Source organism: Schistocerca piceifrons, unplaced genomic scaffold (genome assembly GCF_021461385.2).
Source record: "Schistocerca piceifrons isolate TAMUIC-IGC-003096 unplaced genomic scaffold, iqSchPice1.1 HiC_scaffold_2512, whole genome shotgun sequence".
Lineage (NCBI taxonomy): Eukaryota > Metazoa > Arthropoda > Insecta > Orthoptera > Acrididae > Schistocerca > Schistocerca piceifrons.
The window spans coordinates 520,819-545,226 of NW_025728457.1; positions in this window are offsets into that span (position 1 = coordinate 520,819).

Sequence of the window (24,408 nt, forward strand, 5' to 3'; positions counted from 1 at the left end):
GCGTAAACATCACCAGTCCTACACTCTTTTTTTTTTTTATGATCCAAAGTGAGTTTCTGAAAATGTAGCTTCGTCTTTCTGAGGAAATAAAGTTACTATATCCGCTGGATGGACGCCTAGCGTAATGTTCCGTAATTTTTCCCTTTTTAAGTCATTCTTCTTTCTGTGGATGGAAATTGAAATTTTTCTTTCAGGAGTCGTGGACAGTTTTCCTCGTCCACTTATATAACGCATAAGAGAATATAGTTGGTGTCCGCCCCGGTAGTTGAGTGGTCAGCGCGACGGAATGCCATGCCAAGGGGCCTGGGTTCGATTTCCGGATGGGTCGGGAGTTTTCTCCGCTGAGGGATGGGGTGTTGTGTTGCCTTCATCATCATCGCATCCCCATCAACACGCAAGTCCTCAAAGTGGCGCCAACTCAAAAGACTTGTACCAGGCGACTCGTCTACCCGACAGGAGGCCCTAGCCACACGACATTTGGTTTTGACTGTTATCAGTACGATCTGCGCCGCTGTGGTACCGTCACTTCAGCTACAAAATGATAGTATACGTGTTAGTTGAAGGGAAAAGATATTGTCTACAGCTGGCTACGACATATTGTGGTGTGCGTGGTTGCTGCATGTTGTCCTGTCGAACAATTCGAGAAATGTTGAGAATGAGTTACGGGCTGCGTAGGCTTGCTTCTAGTGTCAGGGAGAGAGTATGATTGCACTGAATGTGTAACACTCTACGTCAAAAGAGATGAATGTCCAATACTCCTAGTGTATTGGAATAGTGTAATAGGGGGTCAGACAAACACACATTTATGAGACCATTTGGGGTGCTTGGCAGGAATGAGAGAGGGGAAAGAAACCAATAATTTGCCATAAAATTTCTGCTAGTATCAAGAAATATACTCGCCAACCACCGAACAGAAGCAAATGTCAGCAGAGCCTCAGCTTGTCAGGGTGTGGACCACTGCTGTTTACTGTAACAGCCATTCCCAGTAACCACATACGTGCAAAGCAGAAACTCTGCGTGCTGTAGATAACGATTGTCTGTTCGAGAAAACGATTTAGAGTGCTGTGAGCACCCAAAGTCCACAATCATTTGTGGTATGCGTTCCTGTCTCTGTCTTGCCCTATAGTTTTTACCCTCTAACCTATCTCTAGTACTATGGCAGTTATTCCCTGATGCCTTCACCTATAACCTATTACACTGACCCTTGTACTGGTCACAGTTTTCCTAATATCGCTATCTTCACCTATTCTGCAGAGATGTGCCAGAGTTCCTCTGTTAAGTATTCGCCTAATTTGAACATCCTTGAATAGCATCACAGTTAGAATGCTCAGATTCCCCTCTTGTTTTTCCTGTAATTTATGATCCATTTTCATACAGAACTGTGCTCCAACCATACATTCAGATATGTCTTCCGCAAATCAAGACCTATCTTTGGTATCAGTAACTTTGTTCTGTGCCGAATCTCCTATTTTCTGTGCTACATTACTCCTTATAACAATCACTATTTGTCCCTCAGCATAAATTGCCTTCACAGGTAGTAGAATCGCTACACTTCGTCTACTTTGTGCTCCTTAATTCTGATGTAAACTTTGCCACCAATGTTGTTTCTGCCGCTCGCCAATACTTTCCTCTTTCTTCTGTTCGCCAGTCCCAATTCAGTGCTCATTCGACTGTTTATTACATTCACCAACTCTGGTGACTCTTTCTCACCTTCAGTGAACACAGAAATATCACGACTGAATTTCATTAACGAAATCATTTTCACCCTCAGTTTTAATTAAATTCCTGGAGATTTCTTCAATTCCTCCAATGATTCTGCAGTGTTCAGTCTGAAGATTTGTGGTGATGATCTGCATCGCTGTCTTTCATAGTCTTTAGTCCGAGTGCCAACTGGATCCTTTACGCCAAGTTTAGCGTCCTCAAACTGATCCTCAGCTTTGTCTTCTCTCCTTTTGCATGTTATTATTATTATTATTATTATTGTCAGTAGTTTGAATTGATGAGCTGTTCAGCTATCGCACTTGTTGGCCCTTAGTCGCTTTTGTAGTGTCTGGATGGTCTTCCTCTGGCACTCTCTTGTTACGACTCCTGTCTCATGGATTACACAGACGAAAGTGGAAACTCCTTCGATTGCCATCTTCCCCAACGATCATGTAAGTTCCGAAGGAAAGTTAACTAACCATTCTGCTTTGTTTGTGTGTAAGTTTTCCAATTCGGCTTTCATCTCTTCTTCTGTCACGTCGTCTGATACTTCCTCACACTCCTGTGTTCTGCCATTTACTATCTCCTGCACATTGGACAGTGTAATTCTTTTCGGACTCTTGTTGACACCTGTGCATTTAATTTCACTGAAGATTATTCAGACTTCTCTGCATGCTGAATTTGTCCTTCTTATGTTCATTTTTTCTAATTCTTCTAGCAATGATTCTACTTTTACTTCCCTCAAATTTCGGATTAATTTCACTCCTTAGTGATCCATAATGCTGTATTCCTGTCTTGTCCTTTTTCTGTTCGTCAAACAGTTCAAATATTTTTTTCCATTTGCGAAGAGCTCTTCAGAGTTCTTCTCCTTGTACCTACATTTTTCTGTCAAACTGTTGTTATTGGCCTTTTCAGAGATGTCAACTGTTGTTCACCTGAGCTTCCAGCGATGGTATTCATTATCTCATTATCTAGAGCCTCATAGAAGTGAAAATTCCCATTCCATTCCTCAGTACTTCAGTATCCCATTTATTTACACATTGATTCCTCATGACAGTTCTCTTAAAATTCACTTCACTCATCATTAGTAACTTGTGATCTGACTGTACATCTGTTCCTGGGTACACCTTTATATTCAATACCTGAGTTTCGAATGTGTGTGTGGTTGTGAAGTAGTCCAGCTGGACACGTCTTTGCCAACTATGCCTCTGCCTCCCTCCCTAAGAGCCGATACACAGAAGCAGCCATACGAATGTCCCAGAATAAAGAGTGAAGGCTTGCAGCAAGTCCGCCACCCAGAAGCTTGTGGAACGCTGCAGGAGGGAGCACTTGTAACGGTAACACTGACCACCTTAAACGGCAATTGATGCTAATGGTAGATGTCTGTGAGGAATTTTTGAGAAGTGACTGTGAGATAACCTAATGGGAACAAAACAAACAGACTGGAATTTGTTTCCGCAACAATCCAGTAGAGTATAACCAACAGTAAACAGGTGGGTCAGGAACAGACATTCTCTCAGCACAAAAGCAAGTTGTTATAATATGTATTAATATCGGTCGCTAGCCTAATTAGGCATTCGTGTGTCAAACAATATAATAAAGCAGAAGGCAGTGATAAGGCTAACATAACCTTCCATCACACACACACACACACACACACACACACAAACACACAGCACACACTTTCTTTATATCTTCGCACACTAAAAAACAGAAGCCTAACCTTGCAGACAAATGTACTACTAACTTGGAAGTCATGTAAGAAATGGTCAGCGAAATAGCAAACGGTAAAATGTGCCTCTCAACAATACGTACCTTAAATGAACTAGATGCAGCAATTTATAGAACCAATCACCAACAAACATTAGTACTGCTGTTAGTTTTATGGCAGGGCAGAACATCAAATGATTCTGGTTTAAATCAGGCGGTCTATTAATGAACACACCCTGTAACATCAGGGTCTATTTGCCTGTGCATTAACAGACTTGCATTAGAGTAGCTAACATGGTAATTCCCCCACATGAAGGCCCTTAAACTTTCGTGGTTTAAAAAACATGCTCATTAACAAAAGTACACATGTGTGTATGGGAAGTGGTAAGTATTCTCATCAACAATTGTTAAGTAAAGCACAACGAACTGTAACTCTTTAAATAACAAATATGCTTTGATAAGCAGTCTTTAAACCTACTCAAAATATAGTTGGCTGTGCAAACGCCAACACAATATTAAAGTGAAATTCAAACACTCATGAAATGAACCGTGACAGAACTTCGCAATTTTGATCAGAGTGTATAAATGCTACAATTAATAATCTTTATAACTTCAAATCGATATTACTGTTTTTTTAACTAACAGCTTCACTATTTTCGGACAAATTTTCAAATAAGGCAAATTATTCAAGAAAATGACTGCAGATTGATTTACGCTACTAAAACTCTCTATTGAAGAAAAATACCGCAGTGAGAGATCAGTAGTAGCGGCTGTGGCTCGCCAGCTAAATGGTAACGTGGCTGCTCTGTGCGGGGAACGCTGCATTAGTTCTAGGTTCTATACCCAGTAAAAGCCTGAAAATTTTGTCTCCTCTTCGCGTCATCTGTTACCAAGTTAGAGACTTCCACATCCAAAACCATTAAGGACATCTTAACTTAATCATCTTGAGTCTCATCGCAGTTTCAGTTTAGTAGCCCATCGATCTAAAGGTGAAAAATTTAACAAACTATGACCATGTACACTATTTAAAATTATATTTACCCTATTATACCGACACACATCTCAATTTTTTTGAAGACGCAATTCCGTTGATTACTTGTGGCATTTAATAATTCCTTAGCTGTGTTTATTTCTCCATTTATGGCGCGCGTTCTTGCCCACAGAGTAAAATTCATAGTGCGTGAGGTAACTGGCTCGTATCAAACTAGTGTGGGTAAAGAGAGACCAGTTATCCAAACTGTTTGTGAATACACACCCTTCGTAGCTGCGGCACTCACTACCACGTTTCACTGCGCTGTAGTGCCGCTCGATTTCGAGAAGGCTTTCTACAGGGTGAGCAACCAGTGCCTTCTGAAAACAATGGACTCTCCCCAGCGTTTTGCCGACATCATTGGTAGAATTTTGAAGAACTGCAGGTCGTCAGCAAATACGAACTTGCATCAGGTGCGAAGCTGAGCAACGCCAAATCACGCATCGTGAATGTGGGGCGTGGAATATCTCCGCGAAACACGCGAGACCTCAATGTAGTCAACCATATGCAAATTCTGGGTTTCGACTACAGGTCTGTTATAAACCGTACTACAGCTGCCAACTCTAGGAAAACACTTGCCAGCGTGCCAGCTACTGACAAAGAACATAGCGTGAGAAGACTTGATGACATACCATGGGCAGACTTTGTAAATATGTACATGGTCTACAAAGTCAACTGTGTGGCACAGGTTGTACCCATTCCATGTGAAACACCAGCAACATTCCTCTCAGCTTTGGGCCATTGGGCCATTTTGTAACTCGTGGTAATATTTTTAAGATAAAGTTTGACATGTTGACCGTCTCAGCCCGAAATGGGGTGTATGTGAGGGTGGGGTGGGGGGGGGGGGGATTAAATCTCACCGACGTTGGGAGAAAGTCACAAGCTCTATTCGTGTGTTGCACATACTAGCTGTGGAAGAAGACACCCTCGGCCCTCATGTCCCACTTAGCAGGCGAAACTACTCCCACTGTCTTGCATCCACCCGTAGATGTATGGCACGTCCCCAATGGCTTTTATCATTTCGAACAATTTCGATTCGAACTCAGTTACACTCAAACCAGAGGTTTTCCCGCCGAATATGGTAAAACTTAAGAACATGTACGTGGAGTTGATGAGAAGCAAAAGCAGAAACGTGACTGCACAAAAGTGCTCGCACTGCAACTGCAAGGCCATTTGCACCAACATCGGCACCCTTCACCTACCAACAAATGTGAAAACTACTCGGTACAGGAAAGTAGAAACCACAGCGAAACTTCATGCAATGCATCTGGGTGATTGGCCAATTCGGGAGAATTGTGACCTGGCAGACACCGAAGAACACAGGTTTGTGTGCGCCGAAGTGAAGGACATCTGACGAGTTATCAGACATCTGGTAGCCACAGTAAAACGAGCACTGCGCACAATACGTTGCCTTCCAGTTTTTTGAATCCTAGCGACGTCCCATGCCCATTTACAGTGAAGAAATGCTGTAAACTGGCTAAAAGGACAAACAACGTATTACCTCGTAACGGAAGAAAACAAAACGGGCGGACGTTGGATGGGGCGCCGCACGCACGCCAGGCACAAGCGGACCACGGGGCGCCGAAGAACTACGAGAGAAACTTCGCAAAATTTTTTCAGTTAATACAGTTACGTGAAACAGTATGCAAAGTGAATAAAAAACGACGTAAAAACAAGAACAACATAATGAATCATCCTTAAGCTCTTTTGTCTTAAACGGTATTTTTTACTGGTTAATTTACTTATTTTTAAGGGAATAGAAATCTTCACTAAAATACGTAGGTCAGAAGCACCCTATTTTGTGTTGGAATCTCGGAGCAAAAATTTATCCTCACGACAGAAGTCATGGTACTTTTTGCTACATTTAATTTTACTTTTTTTCCGAATGCCAGAACTACTTTTAACCAGAATAAGGGACTGAAGGTGGCAGGGGTCAAATACAGGGCTCGAAAGGCTATTTACAATTTGTACAGAAACCAGATGGCAGTTATAAGAGTCGAGGGCCATGAAAGGAAAGCAGTGGTTGGGAATGGAGTGAGATAGTGTTGTAGTCTCTCCCCGATGTCATTCAATCTGTATCTTGAGCAAGCAGTAAAGGAAACAAAAAAAAAAAAAAAAAATCGGAGTGCGTATTAGAATCCATGGAGAAGAAATAAAAACTTTAATGTTCGCCGATGACATTGTAATTCTGTCAGAGACAGCAAAGGACCTGGAAGAGCAGCTAAGCGGAATGGACAGTGTCTTGAAAGGAGGATATAAGATGAACATCAACAAAGCAAAACGAGGATATTGGAATGTAGTCGAATTAAGTCGGGTGATGCTGCGGGAATTAGATTACGAAATGAGATGCTTAAAGTAGTAAAGGACTTTTGCTATTTGGCGATCAAAATAACTGATGATGGTCGAAGTAGAGAGGATACAAAATGTAGACTGGCAATGGCAAGGAAATCGTTTATGAAGAACAGAAATTTGTTAACATCAAGTATAGATTTAAGTGTCAGGAAGTCTCTTCTGAAAGTATTTGTATAGAGTGTAGCCATGTATGGAAGTGAAACATGGACGATAAATAGTTTGGACAGGAAGAGAATAGAAGCTTTCGAAATGTGGTGCTACAGAAGGATGTTGAAAATTAGATGGGTAGATCACATAATTAATGAGGAGGTATTGAATAGAATTGGGGAGAAGAGAAATTTGTGGCACAACCTGAATAGAAGAAGGGATTGGATAGTAGGACATATTCTGAGGCATAAAGGGATCACCAATTCAGTATCGGAGGGCAGCACGGAGGGAAAAATCGTAGAGGGAAAACAAGAGATGAATACACAAAACAGGTTCAGAAGGATGTAGGTTCCAGTAGGTACTGGGAGATGAAGAAGCTTGCACAGGATAGAGTAGCATGGAGAGCTGCATCAAACCAGTCTCTGGGCTGAACACCACCACCACAACAACAAGGGACTGCTGATTTCTTCTGTTCTGCGTTACATTCATCATTACCCCAAGTATCAGGAATCGCAGCACGCAGCTTCCAGCGAGTGGAGTACTCAGATACAGCAGAGGACCAACTTCCTCAACAAGCCTCGGGAACTGATGCATTGGATGACAGAGAAGATACTGCGAAATAAATCGGAAAGCAAAGCGTCGTGAACACTAACTTCAAGCCGTTGCTCACAGGTGAGATGATTGTGTGTGGACATGGTCTTCTGGAGGAAGTATTAAAAATAAAAAAATTTAAAAATCGTACACGAAAATAAAGGATCGCCTCGGTGACAGGTGTGGGGGAGGAGTCATGGCCAGGCCTCCTCGCCCCCGCCTGCCTGCCTGCCTGCCTGAACAAGAAAGTCAGAACATCGCAAGGAAAGCGGACAGCTGAGACAGCATGGCGGATGGGCCTCTGGGTGCTTCACCTGTGCCCTCTTTATCGCCACCTGCCTGACACTGACGCCCTAAAACATTAAAAAATAAAGCTTTGGCACGGAAGATATCGTGTAGAGAAAGGGATGGTGTAGTGGTTAAAAAATAAAATGGAAAAAAGTGGTTAAGGTGGCCAGTTTTAGTCTGCACTTAGTGGGTTCGAATCCTGTCACTTCCATGAATTTTAATTCGTGCTAAAAGTTATTAGTTAAAGAAGTTCAAATGATTCTAGCTACGTGTGCCGAAGTTCTGTGTTCGTTTCTCACGTCAGGCAATCTTTTTTTATCAAGCAGAAGCAGCATCTCCCCCATCTCTGGTAACCTGGAGGAGAGTCGGTATTGATTGGGCCCTGACAGAGGAGGAAGTCATGCCAGTTCGGAACTCTGTCAGCAGTTACCTTTCTTACGCGGTATTTTTTTTTTTTATCAATGAGTCAATCGCCGTGCAAGGTCATAGGGCACTTGACTCTTACTGTAATTGAGCTTGAGATATGGAAAATATTGGTGCCGCATTCAAATCTCCATTTTCGTCACGTCTGAGCCCTTTGAGATGATACATTTCCTTCGTTTCATTGTTTCGTCATGTGTACAAAGTCCACAAGACCTCCACAAGCCACATGTCTGGGTTCGAATCCTGGCCTGTCATTACAAGTTGCAAGTGCGCGCATTAAACTACATGTGACAAATTATTGTTAATGATTCTCTGGGCTTTGTCAACAATAATGATGGGTACTAGTTTAGACTCCCAAGTCAGACACGAAAATTTTCGTCATATCATGTCAGGCTCATGCCGCTCCTAGCTTCTCGTGAAAAAGAATTCGATAGTCAACGTGTCTTTGTATGTAGTCAACAACGAAGTGTGTAATGTTCGATTGGTAGTCAGCACAGAAATTTTCGTCATGTTATTTAGAATTCAGACGTGTAAATATTTCGCTGCTGTTGAAGTAAGCCAACATGCAACACATGACAAGAAGTGAATGTAGTGGGGTGCAGGGTTCGAATCCTGGTAAAGCAAAACATTTTCGTCTTGTTATTTCAGTTTATCATCTCGCCACTGGTTAAAAATGACGCTTTCTAATGTTTGATTGTGCTTACTTAACTAAGTCCTGGGTTCGAATCTCTGGTCGACAGAAAACTTTGTCATATGATATATTTCTGCCGTTTCATTGTTTCCTCACGTCTGCAAAGTCATCAAAAAATTCACAAGAGGCACATGTTTGGGTTCGAATCCTGGCGTGTCATTTCACACATGAGCACTCTTTCTCACTTGTGAAACCTTCGTTATGATATCCGGGAATAGTAGCTGATGGATTGTATTTGGAGAGCGTACTGCAGAAACAAAATTTTCGTCGTACAATTTCAAGGTGAAAATTGCTTTTCCATGTGTCGTTTATTGCAATAAATTTGCGTTTACAAGTGTAATGGCTGTGTAATCTCTAATTCCGTATGTTCTGGTATTTGTATTATCGTAGTATTAATTTCCATCTAGACTGGTAGTCACACAGAGCAGTTGTCTCTTGTGTTCTCTTGCAGTAACCATGTGGTATAATGAAACGACTGTACCCAAAAGGAGCAGAGGATCTGTGTTATGTGGATTGCCTACAAATCAAGTGAAACACAATTCTGGTCATTCGGGTAGTTTTGAGTATGATAGTACATGTTAGATGAAAGTGCATTTGCTATCAGGCCCACCAAATCTGACACACACACACACACACACACACACACACACACACACAAATTTTTTATGGGGACAGAGTTGCCAGTTTGGTGTTTTTTTATATCTGTACAATTCTGTGTGTGTGTGTGTGTGTGTGTGTGTGTGTGTGTGTCTGCCTCTCTGTCTGTCAGAAACTTTCAGTACTTGGTGAGTCTTTGTCAAGAAATGGACCGATAATTGGATTGAATTTTTTTTTTTTTTTTGTGGGGTATGAGGAGAGTGACTTCGAAAACCAGGACATGGGATTCTTCTTGAGTGTGATATCTGGTAGTTAAGCTGCAGACAGAGTAGTAGTATTAGATGCAACAAGGCTGTTCTGTAGTGGAGGTGAGCAACTGGTTAGCTACAGCGTACTGAAATCAAAGGAGCTGACTTCCAGGAATGAGTGTGACAAAGTGTGACAACGTAATTGTTTCAGAGATTGTACAATGGTATTTGTAATTGATGATGAGAAAAGATTTTTTTTATGATGGAAGCAGAACAGATTTACTGTAGCTTAATAGACACAGAGTTGCGCACTGTTTTGTATTGCAGGAGGAGAGATATGGTAGGTTTGTTTCAGGACAGATTAGTATTCACTGCAGTTGTGTTGTCTCGTGTGGCAGTTTTGCTCATTATGTGTGATGTGTGTTTGTAGCAGAGAGTGGCAATTTGTGTGTTTTGTGCAGGAGGCTCCCCGCAGAGCAGAGAGGCAGGAGGCTGATCCTGGTGACTGAGCAGGGAGCAGTGGGGGAGATGAGGACGCTGCTCGCCGTGGGGGCCGACGTGGGGGCGAGGGGTGGGGCGAGGGGGTGGACCGCCCTGCACGTCGCAGCATCCAGGGGAGACGTCGAGGCGACACTGCTGCTGGTGGATGCGGGGGCGGCTGTGGACGCCAGGAGCACCTGGCAGCAGTGGACGCCTCTGCGCGTGGCTGCGGAGAGGGACAGAGCCGCTGTGGCGCGGCTGCTGTTGCGGGCTAACGCCGACCACAAGGCCAGGGATGGCAGTGGGTGGACGCCGCTGCACTTGGCTGCACGCTGTGGCAACGCAGAAGTGGTGGCTGCCCTGCTCGAGGCGGGGGCCGACAGGGATGCCACAACTGGTGACAGTGGGGCCACAGCGCTGGACCTCACCAGGGAGAACAAGGACAGTCGGCTGATGGAGATGCTGTCATGAAGCAGCCAGTCCGACAAACTCTCTGCAAAAAAACTGAAACAACTTCTCCAGTAACAATTTGCATCTTTCTTCAATAAACAATTCAAAAATTCAATCCTACTGTCACTGACTAATTTTCCCCTCCTTGAGTAGCTCACAAAAACGTCTCGAGTACACTTCTAGACTAAACTTTACAAAAGTCAACAGTTCGTTGTGAACAAACACAACTGATCCTTAATATCTAATCGCCGAAAAGTATTTCACACCAGCCAACAAGGTGCTACATCAGACTATTCTAATTTGCAACATACTGAGATCATTCCTATATCAGTTCTATCACCAGAATTTTCGCTTCTGATATCAGAAGCAATTTACATCAATTTACTTCAGCATTTTCAACAAATATTGTACTCTACCGTACCTCCTGCGTTTAATAACAATGGGATATTAGTAGCAATATTCACACTACATCACGTGCCCATCATCTGGAACTATACAGTCAGTCCACATTTAACTAAACACAATAAGAGCACAACCTCACACCTCACAGCTCCCACACAGCTGTAATGCTGCTCTTGCAAAACACGCCACCACCTACCAGATGACGTGGACCTTTACTCTGACTTTAGAGAGTAATGCAGTTGATTTACCCGCTCTCTCTTCCACATTCCCCTCCTGTCGGTATGCCCTGCACTTGTAGACCACTTCGTTTATGAAGACACAAAAGGTCCATTTTGATTGTAACGGAAAGCAGTCACCAGATACAGGAAATTAGTTGGAAAGCAACGATGCCACATACACTATGTAGAGGAAATCCTGTCCCTATCCTATTTTTGTCTGTATTTTACATAAAAGATTGCAACAACCAAAGTAATTCTAATTGTATTCGAGACAGAACCCTGAGGCCCAAATTTCAGCACATGAAAGCAATTTTACAATGACGCACACGAATCTCGACACTCAGTCACGATGGTGCAGCTGAGATGGCAACGCAAGTCGTGGAACTGCAGGTAATAAAATTACATTTACTTTGATTCATACACCGAGCCAATACGTATAATGAAGACTGTATGCCTATCGAGTCAATTACTATTACGTTACTCAAGTCTCTTATTTCTGACTCCACAGTTTCTCTGACTTTAAACAGATTTTAAGTCGGAATAATTCGTCTGTATTTTTTAAATAAGCAGCCATTCCGTATCGCTGCAGGTACCAACGGCAGGGCCAGCACTACACTTTCTGGGCTGTGAGTAAATGTTGCTGGGCCCCTCGTCCAAATTTATTTTAAACTCCTTAATATGGATAACGTCAGAAAGTGTTAATGCAAAAGATCAGTCAATGGCTTCTTCTTAAGAAACTGTAACTCTCACAGTTTGCATAACTGTACTTTCTCCCCACCTTTTTTGGAAGCTTAAACTTCTATAATCCAGATATAATGCAATGAGTGCATAAATTCTGATCCTGTTGCGATTGTAGCTGATCCAACATGCCGCTCTTGCCCCACCGTCGTTCTGTAACAGTTATCAACTCTTGCAAGAAAGTTCAGATATACTCTGCTTGGGCGACGCTAACACGCAAAGTGCAGAACAATCCATAAGGCAGTCATTGTACTTTGCAGTTCGTCACTAAAACTGTACTTACGAAGCGCAGAAGTGGCTCAGACACAAAATTGCCTTCACGAATCTTTTTTAACAGCAAAATTTCTTCTCTCACAGCCTCCTCATTAACATCTACACTGTAGAAAGATTCGTCGTTTTCCACAAGCTGTGGGTCTGGAGAATCGTGTTCGCTTACGTAGTTCCACAGGAAACGGAATGTGTCCGTGTTGTATGTGGCTGCACACGGTACACTTAAGTTTCCTGCAGCTGTTTAATAACGTGGGAAGCAGTTAGCTGAAAACTGTTCTTCGAGCTCTTCAATATCAATACTTACACTCTGCAATTTCACATTTATGCTATTAAATCTCTGTACTATGCACTTCCAAACTGTCAACAGGAATACTGGTTCAGTAAAACTGAAGCTTCATTTCACGCTAGTGATTTCTCACAAGGATTATATTGGTGACATGCGTGAGAGCATCGATAACGCTCTCACAATTTTCATTTGGACTGTTCTGCCGACCAATGTTTTTTTGATAAACTTTTGATTGCTTCCGGTTTAATGAAAGAAAGAAGTTAAACCCAGCGTTGTGTGACGCGCTTCCGACAACAGCTTGGAACTGTGGTGTCAACTAAATTCTAAGAATGTGCTGCACGAGTCACAGAATGCACACTCTGATGTCGCTACTAATTGCGTGCCTGAGAACCTGTGAAAGCTCTTGACGAATTGCTAGCGCCACTGTCCTCAAGAGTCAGGAGTATTAACGGGATTTGTGGGCAGGACTTTCAGTACGGCCTCAGCTAGGTTTCCAGACTTGTGACTCCTGGATTTAGTAACAAGAAAAAGAAACGTTCAACACGCTCACCATTCTCGTTCACATACCTCAGTACGAAAGATAATTGATCAATATGTGAAATGTCAACAGTACATCTACATCTACATGGTTGTTTTGTTGTGGTCCTCAGTCCAGAGACTAGTTTGATGCAGCTCTCCATGCTACTCTGTCCTGTGCAAGCTTCTTCATCTCCCAGTACCTACTGCAACCTACATCCTATTCATCTCTTGGTCTCCCTCTACGATTTTTACTCTCCACACTGCTCTCCAATACTAAATTGGTGCTCCCTTGAAGCTTCAGAACATGTCCTACCAACCGATCTCTTCTTCCAGTCAAGTTTTGCCACAAATTCCTCTTCTCCCAAATTCTATTCAGTACCTCCTCATTAGTTACGTGACCTACCCATCTAATCTTCAGCATTCTTCTGTAGCACCACATTTCGAAAGCTTCTATTCTCTTCTTTTCCAAACTCTTTATCGTCCATGTTTCACCTCCATATATGGCTACACTCCATACAAATACTTTCAGAAAAGACTTCGTGACGCTTAATTCTATACTCGATGTTAGCTAATTTCTCTTCTTCAGAAACGCTTTCCTTACCATTCCACTTTCGAACAGCGGCCAGAAAAAAGGAACACTACAACTTTTTGTACGATCTCTGATTTGTTGTTCTGTAGGGCGGGCAACCACAGCCAAACGTCGACATTTTCCCAAAGAAAATTCCGCACTGGCTGTATGAATGAAATGGTTCAAATGGCTCTGAGCACTATGGGACTTAACATCTGTGGTCATCAGTGCCCTAGAACTGAGAACTACTTAAACCTAACCAACCTAAGGACATGACACACATCCATGCCCGAGGCAGTATTCGAACCTGCGACCGTAGCGGTCACGCGGTTTCAGACTGAAGCGCCTAGAACCGCATGGCCACACCAGCCGGCCCATATGTATGAATGATTTTTATTAAATCTGCGACTGGTTTCGCACCACTTATCGGTACATCCTCAGGCAATCTCTACAAAAAATAATATAATAAGAGCTCAAATAAACTATTCGGTCCCCCAATTCTGAGATATAAATTGAAGTTTTAAACAACCAGTTTTTTGAATGAAACAAGAAAGTATTCACATACGCTATTTATGACATGGTAATGTTGAACTGCCACGCGGCTCCTCTCAGCTTGCACAGTAACTTCTGATATGCTTACATGGCCCTAATTCCACTGTTTGTTCATGCTATTGTTTGCACTCTTTGTCGTCCGAGTTTAGGGGAGTTTTATCACCATCGTATTTTATTTTTATTTTTAGGTCATTCCCACTCCCATCATTCAAAAAAAATTTTAAAAAGGTTTTTAAATTTTAACTACCGCTTTCACAAGATGACGGTATATTGGACGTGAATGGTGGGGAGTGGCTACAGGGCAATGTTCAACGTTACCACGTTATAAATAGCGTATGTGAATACTTTCTTGTCTCATTCAAAAAACTGGTTGTTTAAAAGTTCAATTTGTACCTCAGAATTGGAGGATCGAATAGTTTATATGAGCTCTTATTATAGTACTTTTTGTACAGATTGGCTGAGGATGCACCGATAAGTGGTGCGAAACCGGTCGCAGATTTAATAAAAAGCCGGCCGCTGGTGGCCGAGCGGTTCTAGGCGCTTCAGTCTGGAACCACGCGACCGCTACGGTCGCAGGTTCGAATACTGCCTCGGGCATGGATGTGTGTGATGTCCTTAGGTTAGTTAGGTTTAAGTAGTTCTAAGTTGTAGGAGACTGATGACCTGAGATGTTAAGTCCCATAGTGCTTAGAGCAATTTGAAATTTAATAAAAATCATTGATACAGCCAGTGCGGAATTTTCTTTTGAAAAAAGATCTCTGATCTCCCTTATTTCTCCCTATGTAGGTCGGCGTCAACAAAATATTTTCCCACTTAGAGGATAAAGTTGGTGATAAATATTTCGTGAGAAGATTCCGCCGTAAGGAAAAACGCCTTTGTCTAAATGATGTCCACACCATATCCTGTATCCTGTCAGTGACACTCTCACCCATATTTCACGATAATACAAAACGTGCTACTCATCTTTGGACTTTCTCGATGTACTTCGTTAATCCTGTCTGGTTAAGGGTCCCACACCACGCAGCAGTACTCTAAAGGAGGACAGACAGGTGTAGTGTAGGCAGTCTCTTTAGTAGATATGTTGCATCTTCTGAGTGTTCTGTCAATAAAACGCAGTCATTGGTTATCCTTCCCCACAACATTTTCTTTGCACTGTAAGTTGTTCGTAATTGTAGGTCCTAAAGTCGAGCCGATATATGATGATCCCTGGTGTTTTGGCCTGACTGTAGGTATTTAGTTGAATTTACAACCTTTACATTAGACTTATTGGTCGTGTAACCGAAGTTTAACGGATCCCTTTTAGCACTAATGTGAATGACCTCATACTTTTCATTATTTAGGCTCGATTTCCAATTTTCGCACCATTTAGATATTTTTTTTAGATCGTTTTGCAATTTGTTTTGATCTTCTGATTACTTTACTAGTTGATAAACGACAGCATCAATTGCAAAAAACCCTAAGACGGCTGCTCAGATTGTCTCCCAGATCGTTTATACAGATAAGCAACGGCAGAGGGCCTATAACACTTCTCTGGCGAACGCCATGAATTAACTTCTGGTTTACTCAATGACTTTCTGTCAGTTACTGCGAACTGTGACCTCTCTGACAGGAAATCACGAATGCAGTCACATAACTGAGACGATATTTCATAAGCACGCAATTTCACTGTAAGTGTCTTGCGTGGCACAGTGTCAAAGGCCTTCTGGAAATCTAAAAATAAGGATTCCATTTGAAATTCCTTGTCAATAGCACTCAACACTTCGTGTGGGTAAAGAGTTGTGTTTCACAAGAACGATGTAGAATCTACTATTATAGAGCAATATTTGGCTTGTTTGATATCACATACGCTAATCTTTTTTTGAAGAGATATGAAGTGAAGTGATGGAAGTGAATGGGGTAACCAAATCAAGACAACCTGTAAATGAAGAATGTAAGATTAAATACTGTGTTTATGATGAAGAACTGAGTGATATTCTGCACAATGCTCGTGTAATGCACAATGCTCATGTAATGGCTGGCCACAGTGAATGTGACTGAATGATGAAATGCTTGAAACAAAGTTCTGTAATATACATACAGAGGTGTCCAAATTTATCTTAGTTTGTGGGAGCCTTGTTGAGAAAAGCAAAAAGGTCAGAAAAAAGGAATAGCAGTGAATCCAATGTTGTTTAAGGGACTAAATTCCAGATGTCAAGTTGAGCTCATCGACTTCCAATCGGAACCAGATGGAGATTACAAATTCTTAATGGTTTACCAGGACCACCTCACTAAATTCATTGTTCTCAGGCCACTGAAGTAGAAAACAGCTGAGGGGGTATGCGAGAATATTATTGACTTTTTACATTGTTATGCGCTCCCTCAGTATTGCAGTCTGACAATGATAGAGACTTCGTTAGCAAAATAATGAACAGTTTAACCGAACTTTGGCCCAATTTTAAGATTGTCCACGTTTAACCTAGACACAGTCAGAACCAAGGCAGAGTTGAGCAAGCAAATCAAGACACAGAAAATATGTTAACTACACGGACGCATTTTGGGATTGAAAGATCTCTGTTCGAAGCGATGTTTGGCTGCCCTCCTAAACATGGTTTATCTTCAACAAGTTTATTCCTGAAGCACTAATGAACGTTCACTCTGAGGATGACCTTGAAAATGTAATTAATCAAGTTAGCAGTGAGACAGGGACCGAAACGTTGCAGGGTAATGACCACAGTAGATCTCCATTGGTGGAGGACAACATACCGACAGGAACAGAAGTTGAGAATGGAGAGGAAGAGAGTATTCCTAATAATAGTGACTACTGCCTGACTGATTCAGACGAGTTAACTCCTGCTGTTAAAAAACACAGAACTGAAGCTCACAAGTGCTTAGAAAAACAAGGGCAAAGAATGCGGAAGTGTTCAGGTCGCTGCTTTCCAACAGTGGAAAAGGGATGTACTGTGAGAGTTCCAGTTCCCGACTGCAGTAGAGGAAGAGGAGATGGTAGGTCGATCTTGAGTGTCGTCCTCGAGAAAACGGCCGATTGCTTTTACCGAAATGGGACGAGAGTTGGTGTGCTTACTATACACATGGCAATAAAGTGTGTGTTTTTAAATAATTACTCAAGGGTCGATACGATATGCCACTGTTGCTACATTTTGTTTCAGGTCCCAGTTCAGTACTTGCCTTCTCAGAGGAGGAAGTTCCAGCAGGGCAAACTGTTGCCCTGAGGACAGCTGCTGCGTCTCAGTCGATGGGAAGCGGTTAGGCACACTTCAGACGCAACTGCCAACAAGAATGTCAGACTCTGAGACGCTTCTGCAAAAACAAAAATGAGCTGTGCAACTCAAAGTGTCATGGTGCACGTCCTTGCTGCAATAAATGAATTTTACGCAATATGACTACGTTTTCAAACTGCGACTGTTTTGTTATTATAGCCATGGTTCACATTCCTTGCCTCCTGGCAATGGAGGTATACATTCACTAGTAATAGTGCACTATCCCTAGTCAATGTGTATTGTTCGACAGAACTGCAGTCAGTAATCCGCTTTCACTAAATGGGCCAGTGAAGGTGCACTATCACCAGTGATGGTATACTTTCCCTGAAACTTCCACTATAATATATATATATATATATATATATATATATATATATATATATATATATAACATTAATTATTATTCATAATCTTCTCTGCTATTTACTTTATTTCTATTGCTGCATATCCAATTTTATTCCAATTCTTGTGAAATTTTGCACACTTTACCTTCAAGGCAAGAGGAAGGTATCTGTTTATATGTTTACATAATATTTCGCAATCCGGATGGAAACGTACATGTATGTAATGTATAAAGTGGAAAGGGTGTTACCAAAAATCTCTACAAGTTCTTGCCCGATTTACTTGAAATTTCCACAGGATGCCCTAATGAACATTTGGACGGACCTACACTATATATTTTTTAATATAGAGAATATATAAATGTACATATAACATTTATCAACGAGAAGCGTTGTTACCAAACATCTTAAAAAGTACTTGGCCGATTTATTTCGAAGTCCTTGTCAGATTTACTTCAAATTTCTACTTTCAGATGAAAGAACCACACTAATTAATGAAAAATTAAATGCCTAACAAACGAACACTGTAATTCCTACAGCGAGAATGAACTATAGCGGCGATACCTGTCTTGGTACCATCTACATCTACATCTACATTTATACTCCGCAAGCCACCCAACGGTGTGCGGCGGAGGGCACTTTACGTGCCACTGTCATTACCTCCCTTTCCTGTTCCAGTCGCGTATGGTTCGCGGGAAGAACGACTGTCTGAAACCCTCCGTGCGCGCTCGAATCTCTCTAATTTTACATTCGTGATCTCCTTGGGAGGTATAAGTAGGGGGAAGCAATATATTCGATACCTCATCCAGAAACGCACCCTCTCGAAACCCGGACAGCAAGCTACATCGCGATGCAGAGCGCCTCTCTTGCAGAGTCTGCCACTTGAGTTTATTAAACATCTCTGTAACGCTATCACGGTTACCAAATAAACCTGTGACGAAACGTGCCGCTCTTCTTTGGATCTTCTCCATCTCCTCCGTCAACCCGATCTGGTATGGATCCCACACTGATGAACAAAACTCAAGTATAGGTCGAACGAGTGTTTTGTAAGCCACCTCCTTTGTTGATGGACTACATTTTCTAAGGACTCTCCCGATGAATCTCAACCTGGTACCCGCCTTACCAACAATTAATTTTATATGATCATTCCACTTCAAATCGTTCCGCACGCATACTCCCAGATATTTTACAGAAGTAACTGCTACCAGTGTTTGTTCCGCTATCATATAATCATACAATAAAGGATCCTTCTTTCTATGTATTCGCAATACATTACATTTGTCTATGTTAAGGGACAGTTGCCACTCCCTGCACCAAGTGCCTATCCGCTGCAGATCATCCTGCATTTCGCTTCAATTTTCTAATGCTGCAACTCCTCTGTATACTGCAGCATCATCCGCGAAAAGCCGCATGGAACTTCCGACACTATCTACTAGGTCATTTATATATATTGTGAAAAGCAATGGTCCCATAACACTCCCCTGTGGCACGCCAGAGGTTACTTTAACGTCTGTAGACGTCTCTCCATTGATGACAACAAGCTGTGTTCTGTTTGCTAAAAACTCTTCAATCCAGCCACACAGCTGGTCTGATATTCCGTAGGCTCTTACTTTGTTTATCAGGCGACAGTGGGGAACTGTATCGAACGCCTTCCGGAAGTCAAGAAAAATAGCATCTACCTGGGAGCCTGTATCTAATATTTTCTGGGTCTCATGAACAAATAAAGCGAGATGGGTCTCACATAATCGCTGTTTCCGGAATCCATGTTGATTCTACATAGTAGATTCTGGGTTTCCAAAAACGACATGATACTCGAGCAAAAAACAAGTTCTAAAATTCTACAACAGATCGACGTCAGAGATATAGGTCTATAGTTTTGCGCATCTGCTCGACGACCCTTCTTGAAGACTGGGGCTACCTGTGCTCTTTTCCAATCATTTGGAACCTTCCGTTCCTCTAGAGACTTGCGGTATACGGCTGTTAGAAGGGGGGCAAGTTCTTTCGCGTACTCTGTGTAGAATCGAATTGGTATCCCGTCAGGTCCAGTGGACTTTCCTCTGTTGAGTGATTCCAGTTGCTTTTATATTCTTTGGACACTTATTTCGATGTCAGCCATTTTTTCGTATATGCGAGGATTTAGAGAAGGAACTGCAGTGCGGTCTTCCTCTGTGAAACAGCTTTGGAAAAAGGCGTTTACTATTTCAGCTTTACGCGTGTCATCCTCTGTGTCAATGCCATTATCATCCCGGAGTGTCTGGATATGCTGTTTCGAGCCACTTACAGATTTAACGTAAGACCAGAACTTCCTAGGATTTTCTGTCAAGTCGGTACATAGAATTTTACTTTCGAATTCACTGAACGCTTCACGCATAGCCCTCCTTACGCTAACTTTGTCATCGTTTAGCTTCTGTTTGTCTGAGAGGTTTTGGCTGCGTTTAAACTTGGAGTGAAGCTCTCTTTGCTTTCGCAGTAGTTTCCTAACTTTGTTGTTGTACCACGGTGGGTTTTTCCCGTCCCTCACAGTTTTACTCGGCACGTACCTGTCTAAAACGCATTTTACGATTGCCTTGAACTTTTTCCATAAACACTCAACATTGTCAGTGTTGGAACAGAAATTTTCGTTTTGATCTGTTAGGTAGTCTGAAATCTGCCTTCTATTACTCTTGCTAAACAGATAAACCTTCCTTCCTTTTTCTATATTCCTATTAACTTCCATATTCAGGGATGCTGCAACGGCCTTATGATCACTGATTCCCTGTTCTGCACATACAGAGTCGAAAAGTTCGGGTCTGTTTGTTATCAGTAGGTCCAAGATGTTAACTCCACGAGTCGGTTCTCTATTTAATTGCTCGAGGTAGTTTTCAGATAGTGCACTCAGTATAATGTCACTCGATGCTCTGTCCCTACCACCCGTCCTAAACATCTGAGTGTCCCAGTCTATATCTGGTAAATTGAAATCTCCACCTAAGACTATAACATGCTGAGAAAATTTATGTGAAATGTATTCAAATTTTCTCTCAGTTGTTCTGCCACTAATGCTGCTGAGTCAGGAGGTCGGTAAAAGGAGCCAATTATTAACCTAGCTCGGTTGTTGAGTGTAACCTCCACCCATAATAATTCACAGGAACTATCCACTTCTACTTCACTACAGGATAAACTACTACTAACAGCAACGAACACTCCACCACCGGATGCATGCAATCTATCCTTTCTAAACACCGCCTGTACCTTTGTAAAAATTTCGGCAGAATTTATCTCTGGCTTCAGCCAGCTTTCTGTACCTATAACGATTTCAGATTCGGTGGTTTCTATCAGCGCTTGAAGTTCCAGTACTTTATCAACGCAGCTTCGACAGTTGACAATTACAATACCGATTGCTGCTTGGTCCCTGCATGTCCTGACTTTGCCCCGCAACCATTGAGGCTGTTGCCCTTTCTGTACATGCCCAAAGCCATCTAACCTAAAAAACCGTCCAGCCCACGCCACACAACCCCTGCTACCCGTGTAGCCGCTTGTTGCGTGTAGTGGACTCCTGACCTATCCAGCGGAACCCGAAACCCCGCCACCCTATGGCGCAAGTCGAGGAATCTGCAGCCGACACGGTGACAGAACTGTCTCAGCCTCTGATTCAGACCCTCCACTCAGCTCTGTACCAAAGGTCCGCAGTCAGTCCTGTCGACGATGCTGCAGATGGTGAGCTCTGCTTTCATCCCGCTAGCGAGACTGGCAGTCTTCACCAAATCAGATAGCCGCCGGAAGCCAGAGAGGATATCCTCCGATCCATAGCGACACACATCATTGGTGCCGACATGAGCGACCACCTGCGGATGGGTGCACCCTGTTCCCTTCATGGCATCCGGAAGGACACTTTCCACATCTGGATTGACTCCCCCCGGTATGCACATGGAGTGCACATTGGTTTTCTTCCCCTCTCTTGCTGCCATCTCCCTAAGGGGCCCCATTACGCGCCTGACGTTGGAGCTCCCAACTACCAGTAAGCCCACCCTCTGCGACCGCTCGGATCTTGCAGACTGAGGGGCAACCTCTGGAACAGGACAAGCAGCCATGCCAGGCCGAAGATCAGTATCAGCCTGGGACAGAGCCTGAAACCGGTTCGTCAGACAAACTGGAGAGGCCTTCTGTTCAGCCCTCCAGAATGTCTTTCTCCCCCTGCCACACCTTGAGACGACCTCCCACTCTACCACAGGTGAGGGATCAGCCTCAATGCGGGCAGTATCCCGGGCAACCACAGTCTTAGTCCGATCGGGGGATGCGTGGGATGAGCTACCCGTCCCCGACAAACCCCCATCCGGACCCCCACAGTGATGCCCATTGGCAACAGCCTCAAGCTGTGTGACCGAAGCCAACACTGCCTGAAGCTGGGAGCGAAGGGATGCCAACTCAGCCTGCATCCGAACACAGCAGTTGCAGTCCCTATACATGCTAAAAACTGTTGTGCAAAGAACGTCTGAACTAATCTACAGAGAGCGCAAACAAATCGACACAAAATTTAAACGGTTATTAAAATACAAGATTGCCTAGTAAATGCAGTAATGCTGCTACTTGCGCACTGCTGACACACTGCTCGGCGGCGGAAGGAGACTACGCAATTTTACACTGTTCAGGTACTAAAACGCGATGCTACAACTCTCATATACTATAATACGCCCGAAATTTATGAATTAAACAATGCAAGTACCAAAAACACGCAAAGAAATTAAGAATTAAACCATGTAACAAATGAGTGAGCTAGGAGTATACGACTTGCTGCTGCAGCTGCTTATCCAACGGCGGCAGGGAGCAGACGTCATTATATCGTGAGACGAAGGAAACCTCGAGAATGTGACAGCAATATATTCTAAGACTCTTTGATTAGTTGCCATTTTACATACGACATATATCGTGGGAGATATTTTACTCCATTTTTCAGAGTTACATTTATTATTAAAAACCACTGTGACATACAAACCCTGAGGCAGGTAATGGGTACACAGGGTGATTCACGAAGGTATGCAAACATTTTAATATATTATTGTAGAAGTAAAACTAAAGAAAAAAGTTCAAATAAACACAGGTCCGCAACTGTTTAGTTGCAGAGTTACGGTTAATAAAAGATTTTGCCTGTAATTTAAAACTTCGCTTACATGAAGCCATCGCAAAATTGTACAAGGTTACAATAAAGAACGATTTCCATTTATTTAGTTGTTATTGATCTGGTGAAGCTAATCAAACATGTGCCAGATGTGTATCTGCAGTAGTTTTCCAGAACGTGCAGAGAAACAAAGAAGTAGTTTCGTGAAATTTTTAATTTATTAACTACTTGGCCCAATTTGTTTCCTTCACATTCGTCATAAATAAACACCATATCGACATATTCCTCTGTCGTACATTTGAAAGGCATCCTTAGTTCATAAATAATCTACAAACTACAACAGTTACTATGTGGTTTCACTTAATGTTGTTCACTTAATGTTGTTATAATGTTCTTTCACTGAACAATAGAGAAAACTAACTCGTTTCAAGGTTAGGAAACGACTGAAACAACTTACTAACGGTTGCCAACAATGATATAAACGTTTCTACATTCTTGTTGGAAAGTAAGCAAATTTACTTGTATATAAATCTTGGCCTCTCTGGATGTTCTGGAAAACTACTGCGGATACACGTCTTCGACACGTTTTATTAGATTCACCAGACCAATAACAACAAAATAAATGGAAATTGTGCATTACTTTAACCTCGTACAATTTTGTGATGGCTTCATATTAGCGAATTTTCTAAATTTCAGGCAAAAACTTTTATTAGCTGTAACTCTGTAATTAAACATTTGCGGACTTGTGTTTATGTGGGCTTTTTTCTTTAGTTTTACTAACCTATTAAAATATTTGCATAGCTTCGTGAAACTCCCTCAGGTATTTTTAAAAAATCTAGAATCCGATATATCGATATTTAAAAATGTCATTATATACACAATATATCGAGAAAAGGGATCGATATATAGACATGCTGATGGGAAAAATATCGACGTACGTGCCACTAAAAATATCGGTTGCACGTTGTAAGTATACTGCTGCTTATGGAGGTGTGTATTTAAGTACTGATTATTGTTAGATTTTCCGTACATCAGCAAGCTAGCAGCCTGCCTATCCCCCTTAGAACAAGAATTGAAAGGAAAACGATGCACGTTCACGCTTGCCGATAACCACTTCGGTAACAATGGTAAATGCATGTGAGAGGCACAATGAAAGGTGTCCGATGGGTCTGTCGTTCAGTTTCGTGACGTATCGGATCTGTCCAGAACACTTCCCTGTCTTTTTTTTTTTTTTTTTTTTCATTACTGTCAACGCTTGCGAAATAGCAGTTGTGTAGAAATGTCGTGGTGAAGCTAAACGTTGCAGTTTCTGTTGGTAGCGCCGATTACGTCAGCATCTCCCCTCACACGTCTCTGTCACCGATAAGACCAATCTTTACGCTCAGGTTTTTGTTCATCATTTTCAGCGAATGTTTTTTGAAGAATGCCGATGTGAAGAAGTAGCACACTAGTAGCGT